Raw genomic sequence first — 27,458 nt, 5'->3', positions numbered from 1 at the left:
GAGGAAGTAAAAGGGAAGATCAAGGCACAAGTTAAATATCTTTTTCCCTCCAGAGAAGAGTGTTTCCACAGGGCCCAGGTCAAGGTGCCAGGCTGAGCCCTGGGTGGCATGGGTATGTTTCAAGTATTTTATTTTATTTTTTTAAAAATATATTTTATTGATTTTTTACAGAGAGGAAGGGAGAGAGATAGAAAGCTATAAACATCGATGCGAGAGAAACATCGATCAGCTGCCTCCTGCACATCCCCCACTGGGGAAGTGCCCGCAACCCAGGTACATGCCCCTGACCGGAATCAAACCTGGGACCCCTCAGTCCGCAGGCTGACGCTCCATCCGCTGAGCCAAACCGGCTTTGGCTGTTTCAAGTATTTTAGTAGGAGGTTGTGAATAGATTAGAAGTACCTGCTAGTGGTGGAGATAGGGTAAGATGGGGAGGAGTCCTGTACTGGCTGAGTTTTAGACCGTATCGCTTTCTGAAATTTCTGAGTTGAACTTTTGGTCTTTGCAAACTGCTCTTCAACAGGACTCAGGACCAAGAGCTGCTCCAAGAGGAAGTCAGGGACAGCAAGGAAAGGAGATGCGTGTTCCACTTGAAAGGAAATCCTAATGTTGTCCTGGCTTATCTGGATAGTTGTCGACTTTCCTTGAAGGCCCACAGAATAAAATGACAAAATTTGTTTCAAGAGAATTAGACATTTGATGTCTTAAATGTGCATAGACATAGCCCAACATTGAACCAGGCATCTCAACCTTGGGTGGGTTGTAATCCTCTGCGGACTCTCAGGAAATACCTGCAGCCCCTCAAAGACCAAGGGAGAGCTAATGCTTGTGGCTGGGGCTCTGGTATCAGTGTTTAATGATCCTCCTCAGGCACTTCTGATATACTGTGAAGGCTGAAAGCATCTGCCTTATATAAACAGCAGACCACCAGGAGCAAAGCTGAGTGAACCTTTTGTTGGTGTGAACCCACAGGTGTGCTCGCACTTCTGCTGGGTCAGGGGTCTGGTGTCATTAATAAGTCTTGGCATCACTTGTTGATGACCCATTATTAATCTATGGAATGTGGACACACATGCAGAATTAGTATTGGTAATATTTGTTTGACAATTAATATTACTCTATGCTTTATCTCCCACAAAGATAAATGTTAGGTGAAAGGAAGCAAATTGGGAAACACCTTATTTACTTGTGCTGAGAATAAAATAACAGGCTTGGCATGCAGAGACACTTTCTTACCCTTTTAAACATTTTGTAGGGCTCAGCTAAACATCACCATCCATCCTTGATCACAACTCCAGGCCTTATCTTTAATGCATTATTCCAAATTATATAAATTAAGATCTTATGTAATTTACCTTTTGCATACAACTAATAACGTGATGTCAGTTAGTTGTAGTTTCAATGAAATAATCTAATCTAATAAAAGACAAACATGCAAATTGACCATACCTCCGCTACACCTTAAGCCAGGCCCACCAGCCAATCAGAGCGACTATATGCAAATTAGCCCAACCAAGATGGCGGCCAGCAGCTATGGAGCTGGAGCGAGTAAGAGTCTTGGTTGCTCCAGTGATGGAGGAAGCCAGGTTTCCAGCCTGCCATGGCCGGCTCTGAGCTCCACTGAAGGCAACAAAGTTTCAATTATAGAAGGTAAATAAATCCCAGCATAAAAATAAAAAAGATAAAAAGGAGAGGCTGGAAGCTTCTGTTGCCAGGGGGCTTGGCCAGCCTGAAAATGGCCCTCAGCCCCTCATCCAGTCTGGCAGGCAACCCAGTGGGGACCCCCACCCTGAAGGGGGTGTGACCAGCTGCAAACAGCCATCAGCCCCTCACCCAGGCTGGCCAGGCACCCCAGTGGGGACCCCCATCCTGATCCGGGACACCCTTCAGGGCAAACCAGCTGGCCCCCACCCATGCACCAGGCCTCTATCTTATATAATAAAAGGGTAATATGCAAATTGACCCTAACAGCAGAATGACTGGGAATGACTTGTCACTATGACACACACTGACCACCAGGGGGCAGATGCTCAATGCAGGAGCCCAGTGTGCTCCCGCAGGGGGAGCTCTGCTCAGCCACAAGCCAGGCTGATGGCTGCCAGTACAGCAGTAGTGGTGGGAGCCTCTCTTGCCTCCTCAGCAGCATTAAGGATGTCAGACTGCAGCTTAGGCCTGCTTCCCACTGGCAAGTGAACATCCTCCGAGGGCTCCTGGGCTGCCAGAGGGATGTCTGATTGCCAACTTAGGCCCAATCCCCCAGGGAGCGGGCCTAAGCGAACAGGTGGTAATCCCCTGAGGGGTCCCAGACTTCGATAGGGCACAGGCCGGGCTGAGGGACCCCCCACTCCCCCCCAAGTGCACAAATTTTTGTGCACCAGGCCTCTAGTCATTAAATAATTTTGAAAGGTCCTTGTGATATAATGTTGAAAGGAAATGAAGGAGCTTAGTTCCTTTATTCTAGTTATTTAAAATATATATTACATGAAATTTTATTATGGTATAGTTCAACATTGCATGTATTCTGACTGAAATGTTGATGGTAGCTTAAGAATTGTCTCAGAATGAAATAAACAAATTGAAGTTTGACAATTGGTTTTTGAAGGGTTTGACTAAGTTGTGTAGTAGGCAGAGCTCTTATTTCAGAAACAGAGAGCATTTCATTCATTTACTTCCTCAAGTTCTTTCTCAGTAAACATCTGAATCTCAGTGTTTACTTTAAATTCACTTTCTCCCAGGTAAAGAATTAAGCCTTGTACATCCATAAGTATATACATATTCATATATAACTATATGTATCTCTCTATATATTTACATTACAAGAGTAATATGAATTCTCAGCTTAAGCATAAATAAGCAAAGGGAAGAAAATGAAAGCACTTGCCATATATATGTATGTAATCTTATCATCTGGCATATACTCCATATGCGTTGGAGTAAAATCTCCTTGCTTTACATCTGCACATATACACATACAATGCAAAGCACACAGGTTAATTCTGTATATAGTGTTTGATAACCTCTTTTCTTCTCACTTAACAACATATATATGAACATTATTGTTCTCATTCAGTATTCTTCTGCAATGTGAACTTGTTGGAATAGTGCTGATAGTATAATTTATTTGACAATCTGCTGCTTGACATGTAGATAATATATAATTTTGTTTGCTTTTGATTTTTGGTAATATAAACAGTGATGGGCTGACTATTTTTATAGTTCAACTCAAAATTTTTAATGCTGAAACATAAAAGGGTGGCTGAAGAGGCGTGTTCTGCCACATTGGTTATCATAGGTAATTAGGTAATGTAGTGCATTTTTAATATTCTGGCGAGTTGCATGGACCTCATTGTATTAGTCCCCTAAACTCCTTGACATTTTGAGAATTCTGAAAGGCCACTGAAGACAGTAAGTTCTTCTCCTGGAGTTCTTCACCTAACACTAACTGTTTCTGTATGCTGATCTTGCACATGAACTCCTACGGATCTGAGCCTGTTGTGTTTACCAACATACGCTGGACTTCTGAGTTTCTGTCCTCATGCTGCTGACTACTGCTGCAAGCTTTTTCTCCACCATGTTTCCAGCTCAGACTTTTGAAATCCAGGTCTTTGGCAAAGCCAGCTCAAAGGTCACTTTTCCAAGAAAACCTCCCTTGTCTGTCAGAAGGAATTTATCTGCATCTCCTTTGTGCTCCCTGCTCTGCACCTCTTTTCCCCACAACCACACCCAGGCTTCAACTTGGACTTGGTGCTGTCTAGTATTAGTGTTGCTATGTAGTATTAACATACCTAGTTTGAAGTTATTTAATAGTTAATATGTAGTATTAACATCTGAAGAGCTATATCCTACAGTGAGCATGTTTTAGTCATCTTTTGTTTATGAAACATAATATAGTGCCTTTCAGGTGTTTAAAATCAATGCACAGTCTTTGTAATAAATTGCTTAGTATTTTAAATTTAAGCCACTTCATATATTGTTTTTTTTTTCTTTTCATTTTCAGTGCAACACAAAAGCAGGGAATGGGTAATAATAACAGAAACAGAAAATTCTAATTTGCTGATTATCTTAATCTTGTTTGAGAAAGTTCAAAATCCACAACATACAAAACACCCCTAAACTCAACTGGAAATAGTCTCTTCATTTACCCCCCTCATTACTTGTTCCTGATAACTTCTAATGTCTCTCTGAGGCCTAAATTATTCCTGATAGTGTCACCCATATTGTAGATAATTTGGGGTGTATATAACTGATAACAGAAATGAAATCTGGTTTCTGATCTTAGAAGATATGCAAATGAAGAACAATTTGATTGTGAGAAACATTTTAATCTCTCTGTGTCTCTGAGAACAAGAATATATCTCTATGGTCTAATCCTATGTCATAAAAGCCTAATATGCTAAGTGTCCAGTAATCTGGTCATCCGGTCATCCATTCAACCAATTAAAGCATAATATGCTAATGATATGCTAAGGCCACTCAACCGCTTGCTATGACATGCACTGACCACCAGGGGGCAGATGCTCCGACTGGTAGGTTAACTTGCTTTTGGGGTCCGGCTGATAGTGACTGAGTGAGATGGGCCAGACACACCCTGAAGCCTTCCCGCGGTCCCTCCCTGGCTGGTCAACCTCCCACATCCCTCCCCAGCCCTGATTTTGCACCAGTGGTGTACCTCGGCCTGGCCTGTTCCCTCTCGCAATCCAGGACCCCTCAGGGGATGTCAGAGAGTTGGTTTCAGCCCGATCTTGGAGGCCAGGCTAAGGGACCCACGAATTCATGCACCGGGCCTCTAGTCTAACTATAAAAGCCTATAATTTTTAAAGTATGGTTGTTGACACATATATATGATTTAATAAGCACTTACTATGGATTAGGCATATGCACACATTTTGGTTTTGGTTGCTGGTCACAGAAATTCAACTCAATTTGCTGCTGATAAAAAGGACATCATTGGCTGGTGTACCTGGAAGACACAGGCTATGGACTTTAGGTGCTGCTGAGTTTAGGAGTTCAAATGCTGTGTTCAGTGTTCTGCCTCTTTGCATCTCATTGCTGTTCTGCCTTTCTCTGTCTTCTGGCTTCTCTGTGTTGGACTCACTCTTAGGTGGGATCGTAGGATACCGTGGAAAAGATGGATGGTGACAGCCTCAAGCTAACAAATTAGTAGTGAGGACTCTTAACTTGCCAAAATTAGGTGTAAGGCATAACCCCTTGCCCAATCACTAGATCCTGGAGAAGAATTATATAATCCTTGGCTGTGCTGAATGTCAAACTGGGTGTTTGTGGGACAACTGTGATAAATAGCCACACTGGGACCAATGAAGTGGAACAGGAGGTAAAGGAACAATGGGGTCAGGAAAGTATATTAAGCTCCTATCAAAATCATGACACTCTTGGGGCAGAAGAAAAACTTAAAATTCATCTATCTATTGTTCAGTCATCCGTTGAGAACATCTATATAGCTTCTGCAATTCTGGCAAGAAAATAAAAAAAGATTTAGGTTATGTTTAAATAACACAAATTTTAGACAAAGAATTAGCATTTTTACCTTTAAAAGACACAGATATCTGCTTTTCTTTACACAAAATAACAGAAACAGTAAATATTTATCTATATAAAAATGGATAAATGACAAATCAATGTTCCTCTCGCTCTTTCTCTCTCTAATATCAATAAAAAAGTTAAAAAATGGATAAACATTGTGAGTAATGTTTATATAATTGTACTAAAAATTCCCTAAGCCCAGCTGGCATGGCTCAGTGGTTGAGCCTTGAACTATAAACCAGGAGGTCATGGTTTAATTCCCAGTCAGGGCACATGCCCAGGTTGCAGGCTTGATCCCCTGTAGGGGGCATACAGGAGGCAGCATATCAATGATTCTCTCTCATCATTGATGTTTCTATCACTCTCTCTCCCTCTCCCTTCCTCTCTGAAATCAACAAAAAAATATATTTTAAAAAATTCCTTGAGTTGTAATCACTAGTCTTACCACTCATTCAAGAATGCTATTTGCTTGCTGTTTCTTTACAGACAAAATAGAGTAAAAATATGCTTCTTAAAAAGAGGAGAGTGATGATCCAAGATAGAAATATGAGAAAACAATGTGACAAATTTTAAGCATGTATTGCTAGAATGAGAGAATAAATTAGAGTGTAGAATTGAATCTTGTTTGGGCTCTCAAGTGAATTTGATACTATTTCACAGAAAAAAGCCATGGCATTGCAAATACCGGCTCTTATTATGCCCCTCTACTTGGAATTAAGAGGTAATGTAAGAGGAAGGTATGTGGATTGGTGGCTTATTGGCATGGATGGATAAACATATACAACAGTTACTTCATCGCATCATTGACGGCTGACTGTGGGACGGGGCTCCAGCAGGTGCTTTGTACACATTATCTTCTCACAAAGGTGGGCACTTTCCAGAGCCCCATTTCACAATGAAAGGACTATGACTGAGAGCAACAATCATGTGCCAAGGTCACAGACCTGATTGTGGCAGTACCAGGACTTGAACCTCAGTCTCCTTGGTCTGAGCCTGAAGGTGTGTTATCTGGTGTGTTGAACCATATAGACTTCCCATATGATTCAGAACAGTTATAAATATATCAGCTATTTCATAAGATGAAAGAATGTGCTTGGCACTAGAACTTAGACATATTAAAGGGATGATGTTTATATTTTTCTAACTTTAAAACCTCATTCAAGATGTTTCTTCTCTCACAGTTTAGAGAATATATCTTTCTTTTCTTCTAATTCTCATTCCAGGCAAAGGCAACGTGAAATTTGAATTATTAGTAGTACTTACCATTGTCAGGGACATGGGAAAAAATCCTATTATAAGGTTCAAGTGATGTGATATTAATTTCTTTATTTACCATAGCAGGTGGTCATGAAATTAAAAACAGAAGAAAATAAAGCCAACTGCAGAATGCCATTATGATTACTAGTTTTGTGACCATGGGCACATAACTGAATGTGATTCAGTCATAATAAGCTAATATACCTTGTAGAGTTATTGTGAAAATTAAATGAGAAAATGTAAGTGAAGAGCTTACCACAGCGCCTAGCCGAGTAAAATTTCCCTGTTATTGTTAGTTTCACTTTATTTTCAGGTTTTGAAGTGTGTATTGGAGAATGGGATCCACTGGGGATTTTCTGAGATGGTTTGCTGATGCAAGTCCACTGGTGGCTAATACAATAAATAATGCAGGCCTTGAAATGAAGGCTCCGCAAAGCACCCCCGGGCTGTTTGTTAAACCTCGGCTCTGCTATCCAAGCGAGTGGTGCTCTTCAGGACCAAAGCTTATTTCAGAGAGAAAATTTTACTTAAAGGAAAGCATCCAACGTTGTTATCTGAGCTGCGTGAGAGAAATGTAGCCACGTGAGGCTTTCTGATCTGCTGGAGCGCTGCCTATCTACAGCTTGGCCCTTTCTTACCACAGGACCGAAGTAGTGCAGCCATAGCACTACTACAAAGTTCTCAGCAGCTCCAGCAACTTGTTAGAAGGCCCTCCCCCTTCCCTTGCTGAAAGGCTGCTTCTTTATCAGCACTCTCCCGAGAATGTACAGGCCACAGTGAGTCACGCAGTCAGTTCAGTGCTTCCCAGCAAGCAGCTTAGAGTCAAGTTCTGCAGCTATTCTTAGCTGCTCCGCACCCTGTAATGAGAGATACTGGATGAACTTGCAAATGACACATTGTACTGATGACAAACGGGGTGGATCGTGATAGATTGAGTTTCCAAGCCTCTGTTTTCCTTGGTGCAATAAGGACAGTGGGGGGGAAAAGCAAAAAAAAAAAAAAAAGTCTTCCTCAGATCAGTAAGGAGCAGATACAGCACCCTGTAGTGGAATGTGTGCTGAAAGCAGGAGTTTGCTTCTTTGCAATTCTCTGACCTCCACCCTGTTCCCAATCTATAATCAGGGAGAACTTAATGATATCAAGGCGGTTATAATCTCTATCTCATTTGTAAGATCTCATTGTGGTTGTGAATAATTCAGAAGTAGTGGCCTTGCTTTCGAATGGCAAGTAGAACATTGCATCATCACCTGCATCAACAAGGTGACATTTTCCCTGGCGGCGTGGACATTAAAGTCAGCATGCAGACAATAAAGCACCTTTCCTAGCGAGATAACTGTTCCCACCTTTCCCTATTCATTTTCTCAGGAAGCCAGACATTTCCTAAAGCAGAAGGAACGTCCACACAGGGTGGGAGGAAAAGTAAGTTTACAGTTGTTCATATGGAAAGTAATATGATAATAAATAGTAATACAAGAATAAACTCTGTTCCGTGGACTCACAACTGTAAATCTACTTTTGCCTCACCCTGTATATTCATTATATTCAAACTGTATCATCATTCTTTTTATATATCTGTTTCCTGAGTATACTTTTTTTTTAATCTGTGTGAACTTGTAGCATAACGCCAGGCACATAGTAGGTAATACATACCAATATGAACATACAAATATGTGTATATGTATTGAAAATGGGATTACATTATATATGTCCTTTCACAATCTTACTTTGAACATCTTACAAATACCATGGAGATTTTGCATGCTATTAAATATGGAAATACATATTTTTTCATATATTTCATTTTACAGAAGAATCACAATTTACCCAGTCCTCTCCTATTGGACTGGTTTGTAATTATTAAACCAACTAAAATTAAATAATTAAATGAATTAAAACAGTTTATAATTGTTAGGAGGAAGGTCCATTGTAGTGTGTTTTATTCAGTCTCTCTTCACTTGTTAATTCAGTCAGCAAGTATGTATTGGTTACCTCCTCTGTGTCAGGTCCTGTTTAAACTCTGGGAATATTATAGCAAGTCAACATTTTAGTGAGAATAGAGAAATAATAAACAAAAGAGATTAGAAAAACATAATATTGGATCAAACTAATCACTTATGATCTGCTACTTTTCTTAATGAATGTGGCACATGAATAAGTATAATTATTAAATATACATTTTCAAATGTGTTCAGTACTATGGAGAAAAGTTAAACAGGGAGCACTGGAGGGAAAATTTAAATAGATGACATCTGAGTAAAGACCTGAAGGAGAAGGGTCCCTGATAACCTCTTTAAGGGCAGGGATCATGTCTCTTTGCTCATCCTTATGTGAAGATAATGGCCATCAGGGAACTTAGAATCTAAGGTCTAATGTTACCTGAGTTATTTACAAGTTTTGAGGGTAGGAAAATATTTGTATTCTCTCTCTCTCTCTCTCTGTGTATTTATATCTATACTAATAAAAGGGTAATATGCTAATTAGACCGGATATCTTCCAGACATCTTCTGGACGTCCTTCCGGACAAGGCCACGGTGGCAGGGGCTGAGGCAGAGGCAGTTAGGGGTGATCAGGTTGGCAGGGGGGAGCAGTTAGGGGCAATCAGGCTGGCAGGGGAGGGAAGTTAGGGGCGATCAGGCTGGCATGGGAGCAGTTAGGGCATCAGGCCAGCAGGTAGAGGTGGTTAGGGGTGATTAGTCAGGCAGGTAGGCGAGTGGTTAGGATCCAGTGGTCCTGGATTGTGAGAGGGATTTGACTGTGGGATCGGGCCTAAACCAGCAGTCAGACATTCCCTGAGGGGTCCTGGATTGGAGAGGGTACAGGCCGGGCTGAGAGACCCCCCTCCCATGCACGAATTTTGTGCACTGGGCCTTTAGTTATATATAAATATTTTAAAAATATGTATTTCATTATTTTCAAGCTTTTCTACAACAGCCATATGCCACTTTTATAATAAGAAAACAATGACATATTAACTTTAATACTTTCTTCAATTACTTTGTTAGCATATCACACCGTGGACACATGTCATGGTTGTAAACCACCTACCCCCTTCCTCAGCCTCATTCATAGGACCCACTATTGACTTATCCATCATGCACATAGGCAATCCTTTCTTTTCTCTAAATGCAACACTTTGTATTTGCATCTTTAAGTTTTGGCTCTCAGTTACCCAAGTTTGGGAAATTGTAAAATTTCTTTGAAAAACTGAAGTGGAACGCACTGTACAGCTGCTTGAACGTGAAAGGTCAAGCCGGCCTCTGGGAGCAATTCATAGAGGCTTTGCTCATTTCTTCTATCTTCGGTCCCCCATTTTTAGAAGACGTTGCTCTTTCTCTTTGTTGGAGGTCATTCTGCTCCCTGCACCTCTGATAGGCTGCTCTCTGAATCGATGTACTAGGGAGCACTTGCAGAAGTAAATAGTGGGAGACCTAGGAATGAGAGACTTGTTCTGCTTCTGAAAGAATGCTTTTGTATTTTTTATGTAGCATATTTTTAGTTCACTCTGTAATACTAAAAATGCCCGTCTTTTATATGTAGAAAAATGCTAAAACCCATTTCTAGAAGCTTACAGGCAAAAATGCCTTTATTTCTATAACTATTGTCTACTCTGATGTAAAATTCCTAGCTCTTTTTAGTGAAACATTTCTCTTACAGAGTGAATAGGAAAATAGTTTAAAAAGTGTTTGCAACTGAAGGAAGAGAGATAGGAAAAAATTTGCTTAAAGTTCATAATATTAGTTTTATTCCCTCCTAGTATTTGCATAGGAGCTGATAAATATTCCAAAGCCTTTTTACATCTCTCCTGTGGTTTTCGCACTGCTCTAAGGTAGAATGTTATTTTGGTACATGCTTTATAAGTGAGAAAACTAAGGCACAGAAAAGAAAGAAAATTACCAAATGGCATACGGTTAACATTTATTGGGCACTTACCCGTGTCAGGCAGGATTCTAAGTACTTTCTATATATTCACCCATTTACTTCTCACAATAGCCCAGATGATGGTGGTATTCCTTCTATCCTAATTTTCCAGAGCAGGAAATGAGGCATTGAGAATTTAAATGACTTGCTCAAGGGCATGCACAGCTAGTTAGTGGCAGAGAGAGCCCTTAATGCTGGCTCTGACCCCAAACCTGAAAACATGATTCAGTACAGCTGCTCCACTGGGTAGACTGGAGTCTGTTCCGGAGTCTGAGCTCTGGAAGGTTCAGTAGCTGCAGCCCTGGTAGGAGCACAGCCTTGGGATGCAGAAGTGAGTCAAACTAACCTGGAGATTTCATCAGTGAACTCACAACAAAATGTATTCCTAGCAATTCTATTACATTTGCTATCCATAAAGGATAATTAATAAAATACCTTTCAATTTGCATTCATAGCGGGTAGGGGTAGTACTCCCTTTTTTGGGCAGCAGAACATGTATTCTTAGGAGAAGTTGAGAATATAGTTCTCCATTAACTTTCCTCCTTCCTGCAGAAATCTCTTTATGATATCTCTGACAAATGCCAACTCATTTCTTTTTTAAAATAATTTAACAAATATCTATACTTTATTCAGATTTCCTTATTTATTTATTTTTAAATTCTTTATTGTTGAAAGTATTACATGTTTTTCCCCGCATTGACCTCTCCCACGCCCCCCCCCCCTCAGCACATGCCCTCACCCCTCTACTGTCTGTGTCCATTGGTTATGCTGACATGCACGCATACAAGTCCTTTGGTTGATTTCTTAACACTTCCCCTCACCCCACTACCCCCCCTCTCCTCCCCTACCTTCCCTTTGAGGTTTGAGGGTCTGTTTGATGCTTCTATGACTCTGGATCTATTTTCGTTCATCAGCTTATATTGTTCACTATATTCCACAAATGAGTGAGATCATGTGATATTTATTTTTCTCTGACTGGCTTATTTCCTTAGCATAATGCTATCCAGGTACATCCCTGCTGTCACAATTGGTAAGAATTCCTTCTTTTTTACCGCAGCATAGTATTCCATTGTGTAGATGTACCACAGTTTTCTAATCCACTCGTCTGCTGAGGGGCACAATAGGTTGTTTCCAAATCTTAGCTATTGTATAAGTACCCTGCGCTAACTGATTGCACCACTGGAGCTCCTTAATCTTAGCTATTGTAGTTTGTGCTGCTGTGAACATAGGGGTGCATATATCCTTTTAGATTGGTGTTTCTGGCTTCTTGGGATATATTCCTAGAAGTGGGATCACTGGGTCAATGGGAGTTCCATTTTTAGTTTTTTGAGGAAACTCCATACTGTTCTCCATAGTGGCTGCACGAGTCTGCATTCCCACCAGCAGTGTACTAGGGTTCCTTTTTCTCTGCATCCTCACCAGCACTTGTCATTTGTTGATTTGTTGATGATAGTCATTCTGGCAGGTGTGAGATGGTATCTCATTGTCATTTTTATTTCCATCTCTCAGATGATTAGTGATTTTGAGCATGTTTTCATATGTCTCTTAGCCTTCTATGTGTCCACTTTTGAAAAGTGTCTATTTAAGTCATTTTCCCATTTTTTGATTGGATTGTTTATCTTCCTTTTGGTAAGTTGTATGAATTTCCTGTAAATTTTGGAGATTAAGCCTTTATTGGATGTAACATTGGCAAATATGTTCTTCCATGCATTGGGCTCTCTTTTTGTTTTATTGATGGTTGTTTTTGCTGTGCAGAAGCTTTTTATTTTGATGTAGTCCCATTTGTTTATTTTCTCCTTAGTTTCCATTGTCCTAGGAATTGTGTCGGTAAAAATATTGCTGTGAGATATTTCTGATATTTTGCTGCCTCTGAATTCTTCTACCATCTCACACCTGTCTTATGTTTAAGTCCTTTATCCATTTTGAGTTTATTTTTGTGTATGGTGTAAGTTGGTGGTCTATTTTCATTTTTTTTGCATGTATTTGTCCAATTTTCCCAACACCATTTATTGAAGAGACTGCCTTGACTCCATTGTATGCTCTTGCCTCTTTTGTCAAATATTAATTCAGTATAATGGCTTGGGTCAGTTTCTGGGTTCTCTGTTCTGGTCTATATGTTTGTTTTTGTGCCAGTAACAGGCAGTTTTGAGAACAGTGGCTTTGTAATATAGCTTTATATCTGGTTTTGTGAATCCTCCAACTTTGTTCTTTCTCAGGATTGCTGCAGCTATTCGGGGTCTTTTTTTATTCCATACAAATTTTTGGAGAGTTTGGTCTAGGTCTGTGAAATATGCCATTGGTATTTTAATGGGGAGTGCATTGAATCTATAGATTGCTTTGGGCAGTATGGACTAGTTTTTCTTAATGCTCTTCTGTTCCAGGATCAGGTCCAGAATACCATATTACATGTAGTTATTACATGTTCTTAGGCTTTTCTTGGTTGTGACAGTTTTTTGACTTTTCTTGTTTTTTATGACTTTGACAGTTTTGATGAGTGCTGACCAGACATTTTGTAGAATGTCCTTCAATTGAGATTTATCTGATGTGTTTTTCATTTTTTAAAATTTAAATAAAAAATTTTTTATTACCATTTATCTCCTCTATGCTCTCTTCCACATCCATCCCCCCCTCACAATCACTATACTGTTGTCTATGTCCATGAGTTCTCTCTCTCTCTTTTTTATTTCTTTTGCTCAATTCCCTCTAATGCTCAATACCTCTGCTTGGGCATGCCCAACCATGGCAAGTCTCTTAATTTTTTGATGCAGTTTGTTCTATTTGTGTATAACTTATTGCTGGGAATTTCATTTATGCATAGCTCCCACACATATATTTTTTATCAAAATCTATGTCCTGATTGCATTAAAATATTTTGCTTTAAGGATTGCAAGATACAGAATGCAATCTCTGCATTCAAATAGAGCCCCATTTTATCAAGAGAATACAGGAGGACTTTACAAACTCTATGGGACAGGGAGGTAAAAATAGAGACTTGATGTTTAAAAAATATATTAATAGTGATTAACAGGGGAGAAAATTTGTAATAATACATTGTGTTAACTTCTATAATTTTTCTACTTTACCTCTGAAACTTTCATTGTAAAGCTAGGTTATAGTAGTAAGACTATTATAAGCAAATAATTTTGGATGACAGACTTGGAACAAAAATTTACATTGTGTGAAGATTGTGTGTTTGTGTGTATGTGTTTTAAAAGGGGTAAAAAGGGAAAGATGTAGGAAATAAATTAGGCATATTAATTGAAAGGCTGTTTTTATAATTAGGTCTTTTCAATGTCAAAATTTCAAGTATTAAAATTCAATTTGCTAAATAATTATTAAGCATCTTCCTTGTGCCAGACTCTGTGTTAGGTACTGGGATTATAATGGGAAAAACACAGTTATGGTCCCTGCCTTTAGGGCATTGTGTGTGTTGGGCAAATTCCCGCCAAGGGCATGAGTGGACTGAAGTGCAGGCAGCATTCCCCTTGGTCAGCCTGATCCTTGGCGAAGGCCCACATGTGGCTGGGGGAAGGGAGACCTTTATCTAAGCAGCGCAGATGTGCTGCATGGGCTTGTGGCCATCTGCCTGCCTTTATAGGGCTCACATTCTAACAAGAAAGGCAGTCTTACAAATAACAAATAACTATGTGATTAGGATTACAAAGGGGAAACATAAAACACAGAGGTATTTCATTTCGATCAAAAGGCCAGGAACAGTCTCCTTGAGAAAGTGACATTGATGAGCACTAAACATATGACTAGGGATTGAAGCCACATTGGTTTAAATGAAAAGAAACAGCTTCCTTATCCAGGCCTCTCTCAAAAAGTTGCTGGTAACATTGGCCCCTCAAATATCAGATATTGGCTGAAAGATAATTGTAATTCATAGTTAGTTGAGGTAGGAACCAAAGGTCTAGGGGAGGATAAAGACAGATAGAAGGAGAAAAAGGAGGGGATACAGAGAAAGTTATATGGACATTGACTTACCTCCTCCTTCCACTGGAGTAAATTGGAGCTTAAAGCTAAACCTGCATGGTTTCAACAACAACCAAGGAAAGTACTACAAGTTAATAATAATATATAATAATAATAATATATAATAATATATTATAATTTTGAAACTGATAGATAGGTTTGATATATGTACTTGTTTAATGCAGGGAGGCAAAATGCGAAGAGAGAGAGAGAGAGAGAGAGAGAGAGAGAGAGAGAGAAAATTTTGACTCTTACATCTTCAAAGCTATGAATTGTGTATTCAGACACCTTTCTCTAGGTACCTAGCTTGCTTTTTCTCCTTTCTTTTCTATGTTCCTTTCAACTGAATGTGCTGGTTCTACTTATTTTTTTTGGATAAAGAAAAAGATCACACTTAGGCCTCAAATCTATCTGATATTTGAACAGTTATTAATAAAATGTTACTTTGATTTGCCTTTGTGCATGTTGCTCCCTTGGAACTTTTTGAAGTTGAGATAATTTGCCAAACTCAGACATTCCCATGAGTCTTGCCATATTATTGTTAAAATATCACTGCTAATTCCCTTCAATGACTCTTCTTTATTCTCAAAATTGAAAGAAGATGAATATATAGGGAAGAAAAATAGGATAGGAATTAAAATTTGGTGGCAATTAAAAAAAACTTTGGAATGTGAGTGTCAGAGGGAAATTATCATCTGCAATGTCCTCACTTCAATGTTCATGAGTGAATGACTCTGGATTCACCAGGGAATGTTGTTTTAAATATCCTGCTGACCATAAGTAACAAGTTAGTATTTTGGCATGTCTAGCATTTCTTTATAGTGAATGGTTATGTAGTTAATGGTTGTTTCGAAAGAAAAAGAATGGTAGAATGTGTCTAAATTTGTTAGCTGTTATGCACTTTGGTTTTGATTAGAAAATCATTCCATGGTCAAATTTAGTTTCTTTTCTATGATTGGTGTTTCCTTGTTCTCAAAATAGTTTGAACCTTGATTGGAAATAAATCTAGTTCATCCATAATGGTTATGTATTTATTTCCCCAAAAGTCTGTCTAAAATGTAGACTTTTGTTGGAAGAGTTTTAAGAGTAAACATAATGTTCTTGTATAATAGTATTACATTCTATAAATGTAGAGAATTAGGATAGTGTAAAAGTGGAAATGACATATAAATTGCTATGTGTCTGGAGAAATCTTATGTAGTTTTAAGTATTCTCTCAGAAATGCCTAGATACCACTTGAGCCACTGAAAGCTATAGTTACCTCCTCTACTTTTAAAAGATGACAATGTTATATCTTAAATGTGGCATTCTAGCCAAAGTTCTAAAGTGCTGCATGCTGAAATGACGTTTTCCTGAATCATAGTTATTTTAGCAACTCTTTCTTCTTAACAAGTTCAACCGAGATGTAAGAAATCTTAGGAGAGAAGTTATTACCTGTATTGCAATTTGACCTTTCACTGTTAAAGTCAATGTTCTTAAGTGTTTCCAAAGGGCCAGGTAAGAGAAACAGGAAGCAAACCTCAGCTGGGTGAGAATGTTTGTTGGGTATGTGTTTAATGATTATGTGTGGAGGTCACAGTTGTGAGATGTGACTCCCACTTTGCATTCTTTCCTGAGCCATGCTATCTCCCTATGCCTCTAGTCATGCAGCTAATACATATTTTATTTTTATTTCAAAAAATATTTTTATTGATTTTTAGAGAGAGAGGAAGGGAGAAGGAGATGGAGAGAGAGAGAGGGAGAGAGAAACTTTGATTGGTTGCCTCCCTCATGCACCTGGACTGGGCTGGGGATTGAACTTGCAACCCAGGTACATGGCCTTGACCAGGTTTAAAACTCATGACCCTTCTGTCTGTGGGCTTATGCTCTAACCACTGAGAACACTGGCCAGAGAAAAATTATATGATCTTATTAATAGGTGTAGAAAAAGCATTTGATAAGATACAGCATCCATTTATGATTAAAACACTCAATAAAATGGTTATAGAAGGAAAGTACGTCAACATAATAAAGGCCATTTATGACAAACCTTCAGCCAACATCATACTCAATGGTGTCATTATTATTCCATTGTGGCCACATCTTTGTACTAGGCACCAGGCTCTAGCCTTTGAAGAATTTATTTCATTCCAGAGACAAAACATACAAATTGAAGTTAAATGACATTGAAAAAAATGAGATCTTTTATGGAATAAACATTGTGCTAGAGTTAGAATATAAAAATGAGTAAGATATCATTCCTGCCCTCAGAAAGTTTACACTGGAGAATTGATATAAAAAATGATTGTAAATTGTATTGTAATAATATTAGCCGTGCAGATATGAAAAACAGAAGTGATCAGAGTGTTATGTACAGGTGGGTTATACAGGAAAATCTTAGAAGGGATGAAAGATAAAAGTTAGTTTAGAAGTCCTAGGCCTAGTATAAGAACTGCCTAGAGATTGTACTATCCCATTACCCTTGCAAGTTGGTTAGATCTGTTTTTAAAACTACTGTCTTTTACAAATCTTTGCTTTGAAATGTACTAAATTTTGCTCTATATATTTAAAATATTTAATTTTTTTGGAGAGTTCTTAAATCCTTTCTAACTGACTTGATTTTACATTAGACACTTTTTATTCAAAAAGGAAATAGCATTCAGAGACATAAATTCCAGCCCTTTCTATCTGAATGACCGGGGCAAATTAACCAACTCAGAGAACAAATTACTTTTAATATCAGACTTAAATCTAGACTTCTTTGTCGTGTTCCTTACTTCCAACCCAAACACTATTCTAATGTATTAGTTCACCCCAACAGGCTGTTCTTCCTACTCTCTTTTTCTATTAATGATACCCTTATTATCCTAATCACAATTTTTACTTTCCCATTTTCCTACCCCTGATTCCCCTCGGTTGTCAAGTTCAGACAAAGCTTTCTTTATAATGTTGTTTGAATTCAATCTATCTATTGTCCACAGCTAATTTCTTGGGGGCATTTAAGGGACTTTTGTGAATGTCTCCATTGCACTGTACGTGTCATAGCCAGGTGAATAGCCCTAAAAGCCTCTTTACAATAAATCAGACTGTTTTCTTTTTTAAAAACTTTATAGTTGTCCTCCATGATGAAGTCAAAACTGTGTTAGACTTTAACATGATCTATGGTCCAGGCCTAGTCTACAATTGCTCACCTTTCTGAAGTCTCTTCTGTAACCTGAAAGCAGAGGCTCTTTAATTTACGGTCCTCAGGAGTGTCATAGGATGAAGGCGAAAGAAGAGAGAGAGAGAGGTGAGGAATTCTGCTCTAAGCCTCTATGAATCCTGAATTGGCTTTAATATTTTTTTCTCAGTTTTTTAAAGTGGAAAAAATGATAAAGGAAATTATCCATGGCCACTGGAAAACAAATGAAAAAGGGAAAAAGACAAGTTTAAAATAGCCTCTTCATATATTTTTGAACATAAATTAGATCTTGTGCCTGTCACGCAGTGGCCCCTTAATAAATGTTTGTTGAATGAGTAAATGAATGGTCAGGGCCAGAATTAAAATGGGTCAAATTTTTCTTTTTGCCCTGATTCCTCAGTTCCTTCACCCCCCCCCCCACCTTGTTTCTCTTTTAACCTGAGAACTCCTAATACTCTCTGTATCAATGTGTATGCACACGTGTGTGTGTGTGTGTGTATGTGCACTTTTAAAAATAATTGAAGAAAAAATTACATTTGAATAATACCAATTTTATAATATTTACAGGAAAAATATTGCATATGGTAAAAATATTATGACCTTGGTATGTTTGATTATGGTGTGCTAACTCTGAATATACAATTAATATTTTTGTTTATAGGTGTAAATGTACTACAAATAGCTATTAAGCAATTTAAACTTTTTAGATTTACCTAGTCAATATTGTTATGGCTCAAGAAATCAAGATAGATTTATCCCAAAAAAAGTCAAAGCTTTTAAAAAATAGACATGATTAGATCTGTATGGGGAGGCAGAACTAGGGCAGTGGTGTGTGTGTGTGTGTGTGTGTGTGCGTGCGCGCGCTTTCATAGTCTATAAAAAGAAAATCTTATTTCAAATTGTATTGCCTGAGGCAATAAAATAGAGAATCCATTGTGTTCTTTCAGAATTCTTCTAGTATGCTGAACTTACTTGGTACAAAGAGTTAGAAAGCCCATGTATAGATTTAAATTAAATACTTTCTTTTATCAAGAACTTCCAATAGTGTTTCCTTGTACTTAAACTTATTCAATTTTGGGGAAAGAAGCATCAGAAAGCATTAGAAAGAAGCATTAGATTTTCACAGTATCAGGCTGCTGGCTGCTGATGGCTAAAATAAAGCCTCCTGGAGGTTTGTTCCTCAGCACCATTGAATCCTAATGCTATATGGGTATGCCATTTATCAGCACAGTATGGAAGAGTGTGTGATACAAGAGTCGTGAGACTCAAAGTCTCTTTGAAAAGCCTCTAAATTTTGGTAGCAAGATAAACATTTCCCCCTGTATGAGTTAAGGTCAGCTGCAGTTTTTGGAATAAGGAAAAGTCTGGAGGGCAGAGGGGGTACAGGAACACCAGAGACAAAGGAATGGATTCACATTAAAACAAATAATGCATCCTCAGCAGCTAACAATATTTGAGGCATTGAGGAGTTTAACTGTATACATACACTTATTGCAATTACTTCTGAGTTCTGATTTGGAAGAATCTGGAATTAGCAAGCAGCTGCCTATCAGGGGATCTCCTTTAATATAGTGTTTCCATGTTGCTAAGAGTCAGGATTGTTAACAGGAGAAAAGTAATGGCTAAAGAGAGGTAGTATTGAAAGTGATTGAGTGATTCTTTTTTATTTTATATTTGTTTTTTTTCAGTTTCAGTTTATATTCAATATTATTTTATATTAGTTTCAGGTGTACAGCATAGTGGGTAGGAAAATCATATACTTTACAAAGTGTTCCCACCCGATATTTCCAGTGCCCACCTAGCACCATACTTAGTTATTAAAATATTATTGACGATATTTCCTATGCTGAGCTTGACAGCCCTATGACTATTTAGTAACTACCAATCTGTACTTCTCAATCTCTTCACCTTTTTCACTCAGTCTCCCAGCCCCCCTCCCCTCTTGAGTAGCTCTTCATTTAGATGGTAGATATATACATTCTGATTCTGCTCAAACTAGTAAAATTGTGAACAATAAACTTCTTTGTTCCTTGGTTTCTGTCTCTGAAGACTATAAATGTACCTGCAAAATATGATTGTTGTGAGGCTAAAATGAATTGGTCTATGATAAACACCCAGAATGGTGCCCAATAAATGCTCGTTGTGTGTTTGTTATTGTTATTAACTAAACTAGAGGCCCAGTGCACAAAATTCATGCGGGGGGGGGGGGCGCAGAGGGTCCCTCAGCCGGGCCTGCACCCTCTTGCAATCCGGGACTTTTTGGGGGATGTCCGACTGCCAGTTTAGGCCCAATCCCGCAGATCAGGCCTAAACCGGCAGTTGGATATCCTTCTCGCAATCCGGGACTGCTGGCTCCTAACCACTCACCTGCCTGCCTGGTCGCCCCTAACTGCTCACCTGGCTGCCTGATTTCGCCCCTAAAACTCAAGCTTCTTTATTTTTAATATTTAGATTTCTTCTTTATTTTTTATTTTAAAAGTCAAGCTTCTTGAGAACATGAGGCATTTAACATTATTCCATATTCCTTACAGAGAGCTAAGCATGGTAAAACACAGCAAATACTTAATACTTATGGGTTTCTATACAAACACTTTCCAACCAGGAATGTTTTAATGGGAAGTCTCCAAAAACTTGAACTGGAAAACCTAAAAGTAGAGTGATCAGTTTTCAGGCATCAGGTGCTATTAGCAGGATTTCTATCCCAATTAAACTCTAATTCTTAGCTCTCAACAGTGTGGACAAACTGCCCTTCACTGTCTCCAAAGTTTCTTATTCGTCACCATCCCATTTTCCTTTTTTTTTTGAGTTCAATGTTTTATATCCACATCACTATCAACTACCATACAAAACCCACCTGCCAGCCTAGCTGGGCAGGCAGGAGGGGGGTCCATGGCAGCATAGAAAACAGGGGTTCTTGTCCCAAAAGAGGAGAAAATGGGTTTACAGTCAAGGAAACAAAATCAGAACCCAACATGGAGAAGCCTTGAAACTGCATTGAGTGGAGGTGCTGTGGGCAGTGGTGCATCTCGGCTGGCCCAGCAGTACCTGCAGCGGCCTGGGTTCCTGGGAAGCCTGGGGTCAGAGGGGGCCCCGCTCTTGAGGTTATTTTTAATATTTTTGCTTTTGGGGGAGGAGGGCTTCTGGGCAGCAGCTCCATGTGGGGGTAACTGGTGCAGGTTTCACTTCAGGGTTTGGAGGGGAAGTTGGGTCTGTGGGGCGGGACTGCCTGACCCCAAATGTCACAGCTGACGTTCTTGGAAGTGGCCCAGCCAAGTTCTTTTCTGCCTTCCTCCTTCCCTGACCCCAGGTCTATGGCTTAAAAATCAGGCCACCAGGCTGGGGCTGAGCACCCCAGGGGCCTTTGTAAACATGGCAGGTCCAGGCAGGGGGAGTTTGGAGGAACTGTAGGAACTGGTGGGGGCAGCCAGAGCCAGGGGAGGGCAGTGCCCATGGGGAAAGGGAGCATGGGGTGGAGGAGGTATGCTCCTCCAACAGAGACCTAGAGGTACAGAGACTAAGAGAGACAGAGAGGACAGAAATGGGGAAAGAGCGACAGGAAGAGAAAGACTCAGAAAGCAAGAGGGAGACTGAGGCAGAGAAAGATTCACAAAGAAGAGAGACAGACAGAAATATGGAGTCCTGCTCTGTATGAGTCAGCAGGCTGGGTGGTTGGGTGGGTGGGCGGGCCCTGGGCTCGCAAGGGATGTGCCAGTGTAAGGGTAAGTGCATCGTTGTGTTGCGTGAGGGAGGTGTGCTGGTAATGCAGCACCAACTTCTTCAGAGACCCGTACAGGTGGTAGGGCTCCGCAAAACCCAAGCCAGGGGCCGTGCGGTAGATGACACAGTGCTGGGTATCGCCATCCACCACCACAGAGCAGGCATAGCAGCCCGCTGGCTGCTCTCACGGAAGAGGAAGGTACCCTCCCACCTGCCGTTCAGCATTTCCTCAGCCTGCGAGCGGTGGATCTTGCCCACATGCCAGGTTCGTTCCTCAAGGTGAGGAGGTCATCCTCATCCTCCATCAGTGAGTGCATGCTGCTCTTCGGGCTCATTTTTGATTCCCAACCACTTGATTTTCTCCTGCCGGGCACCTTTCTGGGTGAGCCATACCAACTGGATCTCGTGCAGCTGCATGAGGTCTGGCTTCAGGCTGTTCATGCGCTTATCAATCTTCCAGTTGTCCAAGGCCTGTGTCCGCAGCTCCTGCTCCAGCTTCACGCGGCTCTCGTGGATCTTGGCCATGTGAGACTTGAGCCGTTCTGAGTTCCGCAGGATCCTCTGCATCTCTTTTCCATGGCCCTCACGCCGGAAGCACTCCAGATTCTCCTGGCTGCACTTCTCGTGAGTCTGGCCCTGCTCTTCGAAGATCTTGATGGTTTCATTGAAGGCTTAGATTGCGGTGCACTTCATCTGCGGTTCCTGGGAGCTGCGTGTGTACTCCTCCTAGAGCTGGTTGTACTCAGGGCTCTTGTTCGCCGCTTCAAACCAAGGTAACAAATGAAACCTTTAATTCTGATCTTCCTCGCGGCAAGGGAACAGCAAACCTCAACAGAAATAATTTCCTGCCAGAAGTCACGTCCAAATGAGGACAATAGGGCTGACTATGTACATGCGCAATAACAGGCGCACGTTCCAGCAGTAGGCGCCCAGGCGTCCTCCACCATCCCACAGTCCTCTGGCCGCATAGTTCCGGTTGTTCTAGCTCCTCCTAAAATGCCTTCAGTTGCCTTGTTGCCTTCAGTTGTGTTGCAAGTCCAGGGCCTCTAATTGGAGAGGATTTTTCTGTTCTTTCGCGTTGATAGCTGTTTACTATTTGGGATCAGTGAGGTTTCGGGAGTACTTCCCCGCTGCCATGAACATGTCGGTCCAAAGCGCACTCGTGAAACAATCGCCCATTCAGTCCACGGCTGGCGCCGTCCTGGTTCGCAAGGAGAAAGGTACTGTGCTGAGCCTTTTCCAATCAGGTCTTCCTCTTCCTTCCCCAGCACACTCCAAACCTACTCCAGGCCGACCGCCCCAACCCTGCAGACCCTTAAGACCTTCCCCTCTATTTCTTTGACTTTCCCCCATCAAACTCGCACCCTATCACATTGCCTAGGGGCGCCCCTAACTGCTCCCTGGGGGGTGGGGCCCACCTGGGCGAGGGGCGGTGGTGTTCTGGTCTCTGGTCGTTCTGGTCATTTCGGTAGTTGGCTTTAGATAGATAGATAGATAGATAGATAGATAGATAGATAGATAGATAGATAGATAGATTATAAAGAATAATTTCTTATCACATCAAAACTACCTCTAGTTGAAAAGAATCAAAGATAAAATTCTCTTTTTCTTAAAACAAAAGAGGACTTAGATGCGTATTTAAAGATGTGTAAGGTGAATTTCACAAAGGAGGAATACTAACTAAATGCTGAGAGAACAAAATAAAATATGAAAATGATATATAGCTTTTGATTACAACTACATATGATTCCAGTTGTATGAAAACTGGAAGAGATTGTAAGGGGAAGCTAAATGTGCACAGGGAATTGCACAAAGGAGGAATGCTTACTAAATCATTGTTTCTCCCTAGGAAAAAGCAATCACAAAATTCTTAAGCTATAGCATAAAGGCATTAGAGGAACCAAAAGGAAGAATAGATCAGTGCGATTTATGATTAAGTCCAAGTAAGATTATGAAATCTGGGATGCTTCAGGCTGGTCAATTTTAGATGGCATTTGAAACAATTGGGTGGAATTTTGGTGCTTTGTTCTCTTGGGTTTCCAGCTGTTGCTTCTAGGGGCTGCCGAAACCCTTCCTGGAACAGGCAGTCTAGGCCAACTCTGATTTACCTAGTCAATATACATTTTAGTCACCACGCATCTCAAACTTTTTGCAAATTTAATAGTTTTAATTTATTTAAATAATTTTTTCAATGAGACAGAAATGGATTTCTGACTCTGTATGTGTAATTTCCCCCCGCAATCTCTTCCAGTTTTCATACAAATGGAATTGTATGTAGTTGTAATCAAAAGCTATATATCATTTTCATATTTTATTTAGTTCACTCAACATAACTTTTTTGTATTCTTTCTACATTTACCTTAGCCATAGAATCAGTCATCAAACTTCTGTATAAATGTTGAATAATTTTCCAATTATTGACTATTTCGGTTGTTTTTATATTTTCCTCTTAAAATGCTGTTATAAATGTCTTTGCTACATTTTTAATTTTTCATATTATTTATTTTAAACAAATTCTAAAAATTGGATGATTAAGTCGAAGGCATAAACATTTCTATGTATCAGGTCAAAGGCATAAGCACTTTTATGTATCGCCCTGCATATGCACACACATAGCCAGCTTTCGATTTCTGTCAGCATTAAATGTGTGTAATATATTTGGCTCAAAATAAATACTTTGACTAGCTCAGATTGATGCATGAAAGACTGGTGGCCTTTTCTTTCCTCATTTGAGAAAGAATTCTAAGCAGTATGAGTATGTATGCATATGCATGCATATGCACAAACTTCTGAATATTTGGAGCCAAGAGGACTTTCTCTGGTATTTTGATCATGCTGTACAGCAGTATAAAGCTTGCTTACTTGGGGAGGCCAGTTTAAGTAGAATTTAAAGAGATACTGACCGAGGGAAGGCAATAGATGTTTTCCCCCAGCATTATATTATTATAACTTAATGAGAAGTAGATTGGTTTGGCCGGTGGTTTGTTACTTCAGCAAACACTTTGTGGAACCTCTCCTATTTCTAAAGCACAGAGTTGGAGTGCTGTTACAGCTACAAATAGTAAAAACTACACTCTCACCTCTCAGTGACTTCTTAGTCAAATAAGGGAGATAACAAATGACCACAAATCAATTTAATACTAATTAGAAAGTGATGTCTCATCCAGAAATAATGTGGAAGTTAAGGAGTATTTTTATTTCCATTACAGGCCAGTGAGATTTGTGTTCAAAACTAATTGCATAAGCTTTCTGGCCTTTATCAGTGGCATCAACAAATGAAAATATTTGGGAAACTTCATGAAAGTCCAGTATCCTCGTGGAAAGCAAACACACTGTAATTTACCAAAGACATTTATTTATCAATGCGCAGTCTCTTCTGGGAGGTTGAGATTAATGGAAGAACAACTTATAAATTATTTAGAAATTTATGAGTTGGCAGTTGATCTTGAGCATGACACTAAGATTAATTCAGCACATAGTATGTAGTTGTAGCCGAATTAATCAAATATGCTGAAATGGATAAAAGGAAGAAATTGACTTTGATGTACTGTTTAATAGTTGTCATTATATTAAATGCCCAGTAAGTTCAATAAAATAGTTTAGAAATAAAACAAAAGGGGAAATGTAAAATTGGCACTTTAATTCTTTCTCTTAGAATTGTACCTTAATTAACCTTCAACAGCTGCTGCAGAATTCTTAAAGTAACAGATTCTTTAGAAACAGACATGAAAGTTTCCATTTTTTAATATCATCAGCTTATTCCAATTCACTTTCTAGAATTATATTTAATCCCTTTTTCTGTTAAGGCTAAATTTTATTGTCTTCTTCTAAACAGGCAATCAGCATTTTGAGACTTTCTTAGGTTGAAGTGCTAATCACCTGAAATGAATTCTGTGTTTTAATATTCAAGTCACAAAGTTAAAAGCTGTCCTGCACATAGCCCATACCTTGAACATTGTAGGCAAAAACGGGAAATCCAGGGTGCTGTAAGACCTCCAAATCTTCATTGTAATAAACAGGACTGGTGTAAGTGAAAGGAATCAAACTGCATAGAGTTTAGGCCAAAACAGTATTTTATTGACTCACACATCCAAGCCAAAGTTGACAATCCAGATCTCACCTGAGACTGGGCTGTACAGGCCCTCGGGAATATTTGAAGCTGGGATTTCCAGCAGCCAGGTTATTCCCTGGGCACCGAGCCCTAGTTCTTTTTTCCTGTCAGTTTCTTTCCCATCACATATTGGGGTTGTCATGTGGATGGAAACATGCCATCAGTGGCTCCTGAATTTTACTAGAATGTCTTTAACCTTGTCATTTACGGGGTGGGTGGGCTGCTGCAATTCATCCCTAAATTGAAAACATCCAAAAGAAAAGTTCTTGTTGGTCCAGTTAAGGCCACTGTTAATACTGAACATGGTCTAATGAAATAATTAATGGGACACTCTATCAGAAGCAATCTTAAACCTAATAAATACGTTTTTGGCTTTGCTCTCATAACAACTCTATGAAATGGGAATATTATAATTATTACTTGATTCATGATATAATTGAGGCTTCAAGAATTAGTTGACTGGCATAAATTCTCCAGCTTGTGAATTTGCAGCCATAATTTGCTTCCAGGTTTATTTTTCTGTCCTCCACCATCTACCTCTGGGATTATTACATCCTCTGGGTCAGGTGTTCTCCTATTCATTGGCAGGTGAAGGGACCATGAAGAAACATGCCAACACCCAGAGTAGTCAGAGTGAAAGAGGGGGCTGGAGGTGGGGAAGCATCTTAGAGACTAGGACACTATTACACTTTAACAATCACCTACAGAGATTTCAGTGGTGTTTGTTTTCCCGGCAAATGTTGATTGCCTGACTAATACAGGACACGCCTAAGTCACTTCACGTTCAACAGTGTTCCAAGTGTCCAAAGAATCTTCGTTGTGTCTCTAGGTCTGCAGTCCAGAGGTCACAATTTAGGTTTGCTTATTTTTATTTATTTATTTATTAGAACTAGGAAATATATAGGGTGGGATAAAAGTAGGTTTTCAGTTGTGAGTACGTGAAACACAGAGTTTCTTCTTGTACTATTATTTATTAGTTTTTGTTTTCCATATGAACAACTGTAAGCCTGATTTTTGCCCCACCCTGTGTTTGTTTCTTCTTGAGATAATTTCAGGATTATTCAGTGAATGCTATCCTTTCCTTCCCAATAAAGTGAATTAACCTTTCTCTTTGGTATGTATACAGATAACAAAGAGAACAAATATACATTGAGTGGCCAGATTATTATGACCACCCCATCAGTACTTCATTGACACTTCCAAAAATACTGAATATTGAAAACTTCCTAAGCAAATACTCTCAAGGTTTTTATTATTATTATTATTATTATTTGCATAACTAATTCACTTCATTGTACTGATGGGGTGGTCATAATAATCTGGCCGATCATAATAATCTGGCCACTCAGTGTATTTTACATATACATGTTCAGGTGGAGACCTTTACAATTGCCTGATGATGAAAATTATGCTTTTAATTTCAAAATTAAACAAAATGCTCAAAATTTTAAGAAAATATCCTGTATAATAAAAGGCTAATATGCAAATAGACCAAATAGCCGAAAAACCGAACAACTGGTTGCTATGACGTGCACTGACCACCAGGGGGAACGCACAGAACATGGTGGGTGTTGGCCTTGGTGGGATGGTGGAGCAGGTGAGCAGGGGCGCCAGACCAAGGCAGGGTGCCAGTTGCTGTCATCTGGGCGAGCCTCTGGTGGTTACTGAAAATTCTTTGCTCCCCTGCGCCATGGTCCTGCCTGGCGTTCACACCTGCTGCAGGTGCTGGTCCCACTCGCACCCGCTGCCGGTGCCCAGCACCAGCCCCCATTGCTTGGC

The 27,458-nt window shown here is 39.7% G+C and overlaps 1 protein-coding gene and 1 pseudogene across 10 annotated transcripts in view; one reads left to right on the top strand and one right to left on the bottom strand.

Annotated features, from left to right (window-relative positions):
* Window positions 1-27,458, top strand: part of MLIP (muscular LMNA interacting protein) — a 249,534-nt gene that overhangs the window by 34,599 nt on the left and 187,477 nt on the right. The window lies entirely within an intron of this gene.
* On the bottom strand, window positions 393-22,536 carry LOC132236612 (phosphatidylinositol 3-kinase regulatory subunit beta-like; annotated as a pseudogene).

The sequence above is a fragment of the Myotis daubentonii genome, chromosome 6 (genome assembly GCF_963259705.1).
Source record: "Myotis daubentonii chromosome 6, mMyoDau2.1, whole genome shotgun sequence".
In the NCBI taxonomy this organism is placed as follows: domain Eukaryota; kingdom Metazoa; phylum Chordata; class Mammalia; order Chiroptera; family Vespertilionidae; genus Myotis; species Myotis daubentonii.
Note: the sequence above shows the minus strand (reverse complement) of the source record. Positions and strands in the feature narration are given on the sequence as shown.